The sequence below is a fragment of the Aedes aegypti genome, chromosome 2 (genome assembly GCF_002204515.2).
Source record: "Aedes aegypti strain LVP_AGWG chromosome 2, AaegL5.0 Primary Assembly, whole genome shotgun sequence".
Taxonomy (NCBI): Eukaryota; Metazoa; Arthropoda; class Insecta; order Diptera; family Culicidae; genus Aedes; species Aedes aegypti.
In genome coordinates, this window is record NC_035108.1 from 55763664 (window position 1) to 55776361 (window position 12698).

General features: G+C 40.7%; 1 protein-coding gene across 7 annotated transcripts in view; it reads right to left on the reverse strand.

Annotated features, from left to right (window-relative positions):
- LOC5566289 (ribosomal protein S6 kinase beta-2) overlaps positions 1-12698 on the reverse strand; it is a 162422-nt gene that overhangs the window by 50415 nt on the left and 99309 nt on the right. The gene's annotated exons all lie outside the window — the stretch shown is intronic.

Genomic DNA, 12698 nt, shown 5'->3' on the forward strand with positions numbered 1-12698 from the left:
TGGCTGAGTGGTACTCTTCGTTGGGTGGGTGAAGACGACGAATGTAAACGTGGGGAGGGTAGACTAGACACCATCAGGGACACTAGAGACGCAATGAAATGAGTTTCTATTTTTGCAGAGTACACAGTGTATCGGTACTAGTCGTTGCTGTGGTTTGTTAGCTGAAACTTTTCTTGATGCGCTGCAATACTGTAAGCTGTAGAAGTTATGATGGTACTTCAAGGCAATTTCTTGCTAAGAACAAGACCATGGTGAAATCTTCTTTGAAGTTAACATTTCATTTCCCAAATTAGATTCATAAGTAGGAAAATCGCTTTTATTAAATTATACGATTCCACAAAAGTGGTGATGAGTTTCCTTCTTGAGGGCATCCGCAAACACTTAATCTCCCAATCGCTGCTAGATGCAGTTTCGAGAAGAAATGTCATTATATAATGCCGTTTCAGCATTTATCTAAAACACCCTCGATATATAAGAATACCACCCAAACAAGACTGCTTTTCACCTGATGCTTTTTTTTATGTTCGGAACATAAACCACTGCGACCAATATTTGATCTTTTATATCCGTGTCCTTTGTTTAGTGTATGTCGTGTTACCTTATCACTATTGAGAAGTGATAAAGTATTTGGTTTTCTTACAGTTGTAATTCCTAACTAGATCGCAGGAAAGAATTTTAATTGAAAGGTTTCGCTATTTATACCCTTTGAAGAATGTGGTGGGTACACTCTTCATAGGCGCGCCCCTTTATCAGTCAAAATCGGATGCCTTGATAAAGCCAAGGAATTATACCGATATTGTCCATACATCAGAATCCTAGTCCTTACTTCTTCAAACTAGAGAACTAAATAAATAAAAGAATAGAAAACAAATTATTGTATTCGACTAATTTTTTTTCCTTGTCTCTCATTCTCATTCTTGGTCATTCTCGGCAACTGGGAAAACCGAAACTTGTCACTTTCAACAAGGTTTAAAAATGTTCCTTTGATTACTATAATATCCTGTTCGTTTGAAGCAGTCAGGACTAGGGTTCACTGGTAGATCTTTACAAAAAAAACGGACCACGAGAAGGTGATCTACCCGCGTTATGGGTCTGATGCTTCCTCGATATGCTAAGCTACTAAAGAAACCAAACAGGATACAGAAAATATTGCATATGTATTTTTCGTATGGGTTCTTTAGATTTCAGAGCAGCTTAACAATAAGGCTACAAAAGGACGTAACTGATCTTGTAAATATAACTTTCTCACGTCGATATGGAGTGTATTCAAGCGTACTCACAATCAGAAAGAGAAATTAATGCTTTTTGCGAGTTCCATCGAGATTTCTGTTCAGGATACCTTAAAAATAACCAAGATTATTTCAGTTTCTAGGGGATTTATCCAGAGATTCTTCTATGGATTTCCCAGCATTTCCTCCAAAATGTCGTTTAGATTTTTTTTTACATTTCAACCAAGAATTTCTCTAAGGCTACTGCCATAAATTGCACTAAATTCTATTAGATGGAATCCTGTAATATATCGCCAGGGAAGTTTCTTAGATTATTGACTCTTTATTATAGTGAAATTCAGCCTGAGGCATGTGTTGTTTAGAAATTATTGCAAAAAAATTCTAAAAGAATACATACATTCTACTACAGTAATATAAATCTATTCAAATAAAAAGGAAATGTTGTTTTTATGTCACGAAATGGCTCGAGAACGGCCAATTCTTTCACAGTTGAATTCATGATGTGATGCGGCGTGTTTGTGTGTATAAAAAGCTCAGGATATTCACAGAGAAATAAGAAAAAATAGAGTGAAAGAACAGTCATTTTGTAAGAGACCTTTCATAGCATTTTCCATCAGCCTACTTGATAGCAAGACAAATTGTGCCGGGACCACTAATGTTTCATAAAACTGCTTGAGGAATACATGATACACTCCTGCATAAATCTTGAATGAATTTCTGGACCCCAGTCTTGGAAGATTTTCGAGATAAATTACTGGAATAATTATTGGAAGAGCAACAAAACAAAAACTAACTAGCATTTTAAAGGAATTTCAGGAGAAAACTCCGAAGAGCTCAGTTGAAATCTCTGGAAAAGTTTGTACAGGAATAATTGGAGGAAATAATTGAAAATGTAATCGCTGTAGCATTTTCGCACAGAATCTTCAATCGAACTTTTTGAAGATTCCATGGAAAATTTGCATTTGGAAGTCTGGGGAACAATCGTTGGATGATATACTGAGGAAACTCATAGAAGAAACTTCATGTAGAATTTCTGTTTGGATCCATGAAAGATCTCATATCTAGTTACATAAAAAATAATGAAAAAACCCTTGAAAAATAATGAATAACCCTTGAAGGAGTTTCTGCAGCAATTCCTGGGGGAAAACGTGTTTTTTTACGAATGAATCCCTGTGGAAATTGCTTGAATAAATACTAAAAAGTCGTGAGAACTCTTGGAGCTATTTTTATTAGATCTACTTGAAAATCTTTGAAAGATTTTCTTAGTTTCTGAATAAACCTTTTCGAGTTTTATTGGAAATATTCCGTAACAATCTTTGAAGCAAATCCCAGTAAACCCTTCACGGAATTTTTGGAGCAATTCCTATGGAAAGTAAACGTTGAACTGCTGAACGATTTCCGAGAAGGAAATTCTGATGGAATTAATTTAACCATCCTTTAGGAATTCGATTAAAACATTACTGGGAGAATGGTTAGGAAAATATTTAGAGTAATTCCTGCAGGGATTTTTTTCCTCTGTTCGGATGCGCCACTGCGACCAGTATTTAGATCTATTGTGGCATTACCCGTATCCTTAGTGTATAGTGCATGTCGCATTACTTCATTTCCATTGATAGGTAAGGAAGCATCGATTTCTGTACAGTTCTTGTTTTGATTCCTCAGATATTGATAAAAATCGACTATGATGAAAAGGTCCCGCTATTTACATCCTTCATAGAAATTTACATCTCAGCGAAGGCGCGCTTCTTAGCAAACATAATCGATTAAATTTCTGAGGAACCAAATCGGTACTACTGATATTTGACCATGCAACGGAACTCTAGTCACATCCTTGTTTCGCTTTTAGTTTAGTCCCAGAAAAATACTAGAAAAAAGGGGCTTTATGCTAGCAGCAAAACCGAATCAAGCTAGAAAATTTGTTTAGTAATTGTCAGTAACAAGGACTTTGTACCGCGAATCATTGAATTACCATGGTACCAGAACATATTACCCTAGCCCGACAAACAAGATGAGACTAGGGTTCAAATTGGTAGATCTTACCCCGTAACGCACCACGAAAAGGTGATCTACCCACGTTACGGGTGAGGGGGGGGAGGTATACCTGGAGATGTCCTTCAGTCCTGAGAGTATCTCTATATAAACTAGAAAAGATCCTAATGTCCTTTTCCTATAATTTACCGCGAGAATTCTACCATTAATTCTGTTGTGATTACTCGATGCATTTCTTTAGAAAATGTTGAATTCTTTTAGAATTATTCAAGATTTCGCGTAGCTATTTCTTTTTTTTTCTTCTTGATGTTACGGAATACGAGTGATAGTCCATTAAAATGTGCCCAACATTAGAGCGCCGTAGCTTTGAGTTTGTACTTTTCTTAGTAGACTATTCTAACGAAGTCATGCATTTGATAACTACAGTCATCTCTCCTTTACTCGATATTGAAGGGACCATCGAGTTAGGGAGGTACCGAGCTACAGAACACAAAAGCAGTGCAACTGCGTTCCAAGGGACCATCGAGTTAGCCATGAAAACCAACTTTTACTATGGTTCTCTAACTCGATATCGAGATACAGAATATCGAGTAAGGGAGAGTTAACTGTATTTCTAAACATGCAATGTCAACATATGATCTATGAATTATTCAATAAATTCTCATATTACCATATTTTCTGTATCAAATTTCGCTAAGGATTTCTTTAGAAATTTCGAAATAATAACAGTTCGTTTTTAAATACTGCATTTTGCTTCAACTCCAGTGATGTTACCAGAAATTTATCCAGATATTTCGCGAAAATTTGTCTAGATATTGTTTCATGGCATCTCAGAAATATTTCTTAATATTGTTCCAAGAACATTCGTTCAGGAGGATTCTACCCCATTTCCCCGAATCCCATATCCCCGAATTCAAATATCACGGGGCACTGTACATTCGGGGTAATGGAACATTCGGGGTAGTGCCATTCTGAGAGATGGCATTCGGGGAATGGACTTCGGAGTAATGGAGTAGAATCGTTCAGGAGGTATTCTAAAAGTACATTCCAGATATTTTCGTATCTCTACATGCGTTTCTGAAGGATTCCTAGCAGCGATAGGGTCTTAACATTTTTAATGCAATATTGTTTTTTTTTAAATGCTCTTGTTCTTGCAACTACTTTGGCATCTTTTTCCGCTCTAATTAGTAATTTACCTTCAATTTAAAAAAAAAAAATGCTTCAATTTCTCAACCTTGACACTTAAGATCATGTTTGACGTTGATGTTTCACATTTCGGAAGGTATACGGTAAACATAATTCACCCAAAATCTGAGTTAAAATCTAGGGGTGAAACATAAACTCAGAAAACAAAACAAAAATGTTTTTTTTTTATTCAAACGTTTCGATCCCCTTAGACTGAAATCGTAAGGTCGAATAGGGAAAGTAACAAAGGTAGGTCAAGATAATTTGCATAAACTAGAAGCTGCCAAATTAATTTTAAGTTGAATGGATTGTCAGTTGCTAGATCAGGATAATTTGCATTACCTAGAAGCCCACAGTTATATCCGCCTGTGAGATATAACTATAAAGAACAGCCTTTGACGAACACTGCTGAATATGCTAGCCATTTTAAATAGTAGTAAATGGTCAAATGTTATTTCGGCTTAACGATCCTTTAGACCTTACGGCGTTCGGTCTAACGCCCTGCTAGCTTCTCCCAAAATCTGAGTTAAAATCTAGAGGTGTGACATAAATTCAGAAAACAAAACAACAATATTGTTTGCACTTAAACCAATATAAAATAAGAAAAAAAAAATGAGTAAAGGTGTGTTTCCGACGTAATCTCAAGCGTTTCGTACAAAAATGGAAATAGGTTTTTAGGAATTTTGGTGAAAATGCCTTGAGATTATTTTGCCTATCAACTATCAGCAGACACTTACAAGAAATTGAAAGTAAGAGACTCAGTAGCGCAACCTGGCTTTGGTTCTAGGGCCGGTTTTGTAAACTCAAAGGTGAAGGTTTTTGAGAAGGTAAAAAGGGAGAAACGAATATTTAAATATATTTATAGACTTAATTTGAAAAAAGATAAAACAACATTTGTAAACTCTAGCTTCTTTCGTACTTCGTTTTGATATCAGCTTACACCGCTATTTAGAGGTGTCTGTTGTACCCGATATTTTTTTTAAAATGGTCTGCTATGTACATGGAGGTGGATTAAAGAAGCTTAAATTAGCATTGACTTCGTTTTTCCCAATAAAAATATAAATGGTTTCAACGTGGTAATCAAATGTTTAGAATTTTTTACAGCGAACTGACAACTACTGGATAAAATAAAAGGAAAAACTTCACTGCCAAAACCAACATTATTTGTTTTCCGCAGAACGACAGAAGTTTGTCCATTTGATAGATTTTAAGGACAAATTAGGGAGTCGATGCCGGTTATGGACCCTTTGCGTATTATGGACCCCCTACAGAAAAACATAAAATTGACACTCAAAGCAACCTTATTCCGGGGGAACTTCGATTGCATTGTTAGTCAGCAGTTTCAGGCAAAATATTTGGTTTGAGGCGCATAAATACAGATATTCGAACAGTTTTGTAAATGAAACCACACAAGAGGGTCCATAATACGCATTTCCAGGTGGGTCCATAATAGGCACGTCGGCAGCGAGCCGGATTACATGGGAATCAAATGGAGGGTCCATAATACGCAACGTCAAATTTGTAAACAATCCTATTATGGACCCCGGGAGGGTCCATAATAGGCATTCGGACAACAGTTTTCTAAATGTATATTTCTCTGGGAAAATCGTATGATTTTGTATGTTGCATGGGTGTACTGTGAAGTAAAGACATTGAACTTGTTATTAGACTCTACAAAACGTATATCTGCCTGATATATAATTGCGGAAAGGCGCCGAGAATGAATTTCAGCTACTAAGGGGTCCATTACTAGCATTGACACACTAACACGATGAGTGTGCTTGCTGTCTAGATCATATTCTGAGTTGAGAAGTCGAAGCTTTTATTTTCGTCAGTAATTAACCACAGAGACACTGACCACTGAGGCACGGCCAGATAATCCTCTTTATTCGATATTTCTAGAGACAGACAATATTCTGATAACGATTTAAACTTCGTGATTGGTTCGAACGTTCGTCCAAAACTATTCTTGCCTTACAGCCTTACATTTGAATGCAGATTTGATGTCGTTCAATCACTCTGCGTCTGTATTGATCTTTAAATATGTTTTCAAGTTTTTCAAAAATGAAAACAATGTTGCAGTAGGAACGGAACCGCCATTCTCCTTGAGCATTACCAGGATTTGAAAACTGAAGAATCCCAAACACACCAACCACACCACACCAACAGAGACGTGTAATTACATAGCATCTTCATCCGAAGAAAGCCCACATACTTATCTCCGAAAGTGTACCTTGAATCAACGTTTTGAAACATCTTCATCAGAAGGAATTTTGTTACCATTACGCAAACGAATCGTGTTATTTTGAAATCATTAGGTGTCAAAAGGACGGTCTTCCAACAAAGTGGAAACATAAGTACGAAGATTTTTCCAGTCAGATCGATGATCTTTTTTGTAGGCTTTGCGAATAGACATAATAAATTAGACCACTAATGTCGCTGCAAATCTTGTTACCAACATCTAGTCAGCGTATTTTGGAGGTGATACTCAAAGTGTCTTCAATATTACCATAGCAACCTGTTTTCGAAGTCAAAACAATGACCTTGTCACAGCTCATGCTCACGCGTGCTGTATAGGGCAAGTGTACCATTAGTGGTGCACCTAAGGGAAAACTGCTAAAACACGGTGTTAAGATCATGAAATATATGATTTTAACGTATCATTCGATAGATCTCAAATCCTTCTATCATTCAAATATATTACTTTACTTTTACTTTTGCTGGCGCTACGTCCTTCAAGACATGACCTGCGCCACAATGTTACGCCAACTAACTCGGTCCATGGCTGCTAACCTCCAATTCCTCGATCGCCCCACACTTCCAAGATCCTGCTCCACTTGGTCAAACCATCTAGCTCGTTGCGCTCCCCTTCGTCTTGTACCGGCCGGATTTGAGTTGAACACCATTTTTGCGGGATTGTTGTCCGGCATTCTCACAACGTGTCCCGCCCATCGTACCCTTCCAGCTTTGGCGACTTTCGTGATACTGGGTTCACCGTAAAGTTGCGCAAGCTCGTGGTTCATTCTTCTCCTCCATACGCCGTTCTCACATGCTCCGCCGAAGATCGTCCTAAGCACACGTCGTTCAAAAACTCCTAGCGCTTGCAGGTCCTCTTCGAGCATTGTCCACGTCTCATGCCCGTAGAGGACTACCAGTCTTATTAGCGTCTTGTACATGGTACACTTAGTACGGAAGTGAAGTTTACCAGACCGCAAGGTCTTGTGGAGTCCATAGTAAGCACGACTTCCGGCGATGATACGTCTTCGAATTTCTCTGCTGCAGTTGTTATCCGACGTTATCAATGATCCGAGGTAGACGAATTCGTCCACCACCTCGAACTCATCCCCGTCGATCGTCACGCGTCTGCCTATGCGAGCTCTATCGCGCTCGGTTCCTCCAGCCAGCAGATATTTCGTCTTCGACGTATTTACCTTCAATCCAACCCGATCTGCTTCACGTTTCAGCCTGGTATACTGTTCCGCAACCACCTGGAACGTTCTTCCGACAATGTCCACGTCGTCAGCGAAACAAATGAACTGGCTGGATTTATTGAAGATCGTGCCCCGCATGTTAAAGCCCGCCCGTTTCATAACACCTTCTAGCGCAATATTGAACAGGAGGCAGGAAAGACCATCGCCTTGTCGAAGTCCTTTGCGTGTTTCAAACGGGTCCGATAAAGCACCCGATATCTTCACACAGCACTGTACACTATCCATCGTAGCTTTGATCAGTCTAGTCAGTTTCCCGGGAAAACCGTTCTCGTCCATAATCTTCCATAGCTCTTCGCGGTCGATGGTATCATAGGCCGCTTTGAAATCGATGAATAGGTGGTGCGTAGGGACTTGATATTCGCGACACTTTTGGAGGATCTGCCGCAACATAAAGATTTGGTCTGTCGTCGATCGACCGTCCACAAATCCGGCTTGATAACTTCCAACAAATCTGCTTGCCAGTGGCGATAGACGGCGGAAGATGATCTGGGAAAGCACTTTATAGGCTGCATTAAGAATGGTGATCGCTCGATAGTTCTCACATTCTAACTTGTCACCCTTTTTGTATATTGGGTATATTATTCCCTCCTTCCACTCCTCCGGTAGCTGTTCTGTATCCCAGATCCTGGCTATCAATCGGTGCAGACAAGTGGCCAACCTGTCCGGGCCCATTTTAATAAGTTCCGCTCCAATACCATCCTTTCCAGCTGCTTTGTTGTTCTTGAGCTGTTTGATAGCATCCTTAACTTCACCTATTGTGGGAGTTGGCACGTCTCCCTCATCCGCCGTACTGATGAAGCCATTCCTCCTGCTGTCTTGATCTTCCTCCTCTGCGCCGTTTAGGTGTTCATCGTAGTGCTGCTTCCACCTTTCAATCACCTCACGTTCGTCCGTCAAGATACCTCCATCCTTATCCCGGCACATTTCGGCTCGCGGCACAAAGCCTTTGCGGGATGCATTTAGTTTCTTGTAGAACTTGCGTGTTTCTTGAGAACGATACAACTGCTCCATCTCTTCGCACTCCAACTCTTCCAGGCGGCGCTTTTTATCCCGGAATAGATGGGTTTGCTGTCTTCGCTTCTGTTTGTATCGTTCCACGTTTTGACGGGTGCCTTGCTGCAGCATCATCGCCCGCGCTGCATTCTTCTCGTCCAAAACCGTCTGACACTCCTCGTCGAACCAACCGTTCCGTCGATTTGCTTCCACGAACCCAATGGCACCTTCCGCTGCGTTGTTTATGGCTGCTTTGAGACTATTCCAGCAGTCCTCAAGAGGGGCTTCGGTGAGCTCTCCCTCTTCCGGCAACGCTGCCTCAAGGCTTTGCGCGTATTCAGTTGCGACTTCGGGTTGCTTGAGTCGCTCCAGATTGTACCGGGGCGGGCGTCGGTACCGAATGTTGTTCACAACGGAGAGTCGTTGGCGCACTTTAACCGTCACAAGGTAGTGGTCCGAATCGATGTTTGCGCCGCGATAGGTTCTGACGTCGATAATGTCCGAGAAGTGCCTTCCATCAATCAAAACGTGGTCGATTTGTGATTCAGTCTGTTGGGGTGATCTCCAGGTGTACCGATACGGGAGGCTGTGCTGGAAGTAGGTACTACGTATGGCCATGTTTTTGGAGGCGGCGAAATCAATCAGTCTAAGGCCGTTTTCGTTCGTAAGCTGGTGAGCGCTGAACTTCCCTATAATCGGTCTAAATTCCTCCTCCTGGCCAACCTGAGCGTTGAGATCTCCGATAACGACTTTGACATCATGGCTTGGGCAGCCGTCGTATTCACGTTCCAGCTGCGCGTAGAAAGCGTCCTTATCGTCATCGTCACTTGCTAGGTGAGGGCTGTGCACGTTGATTATGCTGATATTGAAGAAACGGCCTTTGATCCTCAACTTGCACATTCTGTTGTCGATTGGCCACCACCCAATCACGCGCCTCTGCATTTCGCCCATCACGATAAAAGCTGTGCCCAGCTCATGTCTATTGCCGCAGCTCTGGTAGATGGTATAACCATCCCTATACGTATGTACCGTCGACCCTTTCCAGCAAACCTCCTGCAGCGCTACGATGTCGAACTTGCGGACCCTCAATAATTCGGAAAGAATGCGGGTACTTCCCAAGAAATTGAGAGACTTACAGTTCCATGATCCGAGTTTCCAATCGTTAGTCCGTTTTCGATGCCTGGGTCTATGCCGATTGTTCCGGTCCGAATTTACATTGTATGCTTCCTGTACTGATGATTTTTACGGCTGGCTTGTAAGGCCTGCACCAACCCCCTGTCTCGCCGGAGGATCATCGTGCACAGCACTGTTTAGAGTCCCACGCTGGCACTAGGACGATGATCAGCCGCTCCTAACATGGAGAACAGACGCTGTTTTGAGCCGCCCCTAACATGGAGAACAGACGCTCTGATAAGCTACACCCTCCGAAGAGAGGAGCCCCCCTTCCCTGTCAGCATACGACCAAGGTTCCACCAGGGTTGGTTACCCGATCTTCCCTACGGTTACTCGTATCCCAGGCGGCACCACGGGGAGGTAGGGATAAGAGTTACTGGACAAGAGGCTAAGGACCACAAATGGGGTCTATTTTATACCTGCAGGTACGCGAAGTACCAATGGTACGCATTGTCCAGTCATTTACCACCCTCAAATATATAAAAATCACGATTCATTTGAAATTTCCCTGCAAAAAGCCTTGCACCAATAATAGGAACACTGTTCCTTTAGTGGAGGTATATTTTAAGGATGGTTCCTTTAGTGGCGCAAACCATTGATTTCTTATGGGACCCTCCACTATGGGTACTGATGCACCACTATAGGTGCAAAGGAGCAAAAAAATTAAGCAAAATAATTGTTTTAAATAGTTTTACGGTTAAATTTCATGAATATTATTCGATTACTTGTATCATTTTCGCATCGTACATAATACAAAAATATCACATAATCATTTATTAGCGCGAAACATGCCAAAACACACTACCTCCACTATTGGAGCTACCTCCACTAAGGGAGCGTTTGCCCTATTGTTGAAACAATGGTTTCTTGCGTGTCCTGCAGAGTTGGAACTCCACAAACAGAAGAATGTTCCGTCTATATGTGTTGTTGTACAGGTAATTAATACTTAACTAATTAACTTGTGCTATGCTATGCTTTTGTTAAAAAATATGAAATTGGTGCAGTCCCATATTTAAAAAAAGGTATAACCGTCTCTATAAGAGCTTTCAACCAAAATATCCATTACAAAACGTGAATTATGTGAAAGCTTATATTTTTGCTGATCAATAGAAGCAAAAGGGGGAATATGTGCGGTGATGCAAAATATGTCTCCAGAAATGTACTAGAAAATTATGAACATTTGTATGAGGAGACTTAATTTAAACTTTGAGCGCTATGTTCTCAATGCCTTCTATTTCCGTATGCGACAGTTATGTTTTTATGGGCAGTATAACTACTTCTGAAAAATACTCGAAACAGAACTGACTGGATTTATGCATCCACGCACTACTATCTATCGTATTTCCAAACGTATGAATATTTCGATAGTCCAGTGATGAATGAAATTTGAGCTAAGTTAACCCGTATAGGCCTGAGTGAAAGAAAAAATACTAAAACTTTCGCCACTTAGCGAATTCTTAACGAATTCTAATGATATTCTGTCAGTATACTGGCACACATGTCTAGTTTCTAGCAGTGGCCAGAGGAACCCGGGAATATTCCTGTGGCCGGAGCTATTCCGGTGGGTTACTGGGTCAGGTCGAAAGAAAAGGGTGCTGTGCGTTTGTGCCCCTGGAGGTAGGCAAATTTCAAATCACAGATAATTTCCGGAATCGGCTATTATGTGGCCACTATATCAAGGAATTTTAAGTAAATCGCATCAGTGTACCCTTTGAAAAATGATTGATTTGTATAACCATGTTTCCTGCATTTAATTCACAAATGTCCATTTTCGGGTCTCGGGACGCCTCAAGTTTACGATAAACTGGCCAATATGTATCTAAACATCTGTGTTAAGCATATGGGAACGCGTTTCAATGAACTTTTATGTTTGATCTTTTCTTTTCGAAAAATGAAACGATTTAGTATCCAACAAATCTATAGCCGGTTCATCCAGGCATTAGGTCCGAGTGACCACATCCAGTACATTCTAAACGGTCCAAAACTCTTTATTAATAATGCTGAATATCAGATCTTAATGATCTATAAAATTTCAATGGATGTTATTGTAAATAAATAAAGATAATTTGACATGTCCCAAAAAAAAGACGTTTTTTACCCGACTTGACCCAGTAACCCACCGGAATCACTCCAGCCACAGGAATATTCCAGCGTTTCCCTGGCCACTTCTAGAAACTAGACATGTGTGCCAGTATACTGACAGAATATCATTAGAATCCGTTACTAATTCGCTGAGCAGTGAGCGTTTTAGTAGTTTTGTTTTCACTTAGGCCTACACGGGTTAAGCTGGAAGCGCTGCAAGCTCCAGTCGAAAGAGTACTGCATACAATTTAATTAATATACTATCGAGGTGAATGGCTGACGATGACAGAAAACAGCTGACGCGCCTTCATCTTCATTACACATTATTCTGGATTCAGCATTGATGTGCACATATTGTCGGCTCAAATATCGCCACGCTGTTTGAAAACCGTTGGCTGTCTGACATCTATACGTAGTAGCTACATCTGCGGACTTTCAACGCGTCGTGTTGTATTGTTGTGACTGTTCCAGGTTGTGACTAACAAACGACAAGGCGACGATCGACGCGACTTCCAGTCGGTGGTGCATTAACTTATGGAAAGTCGAGCGCATTTAT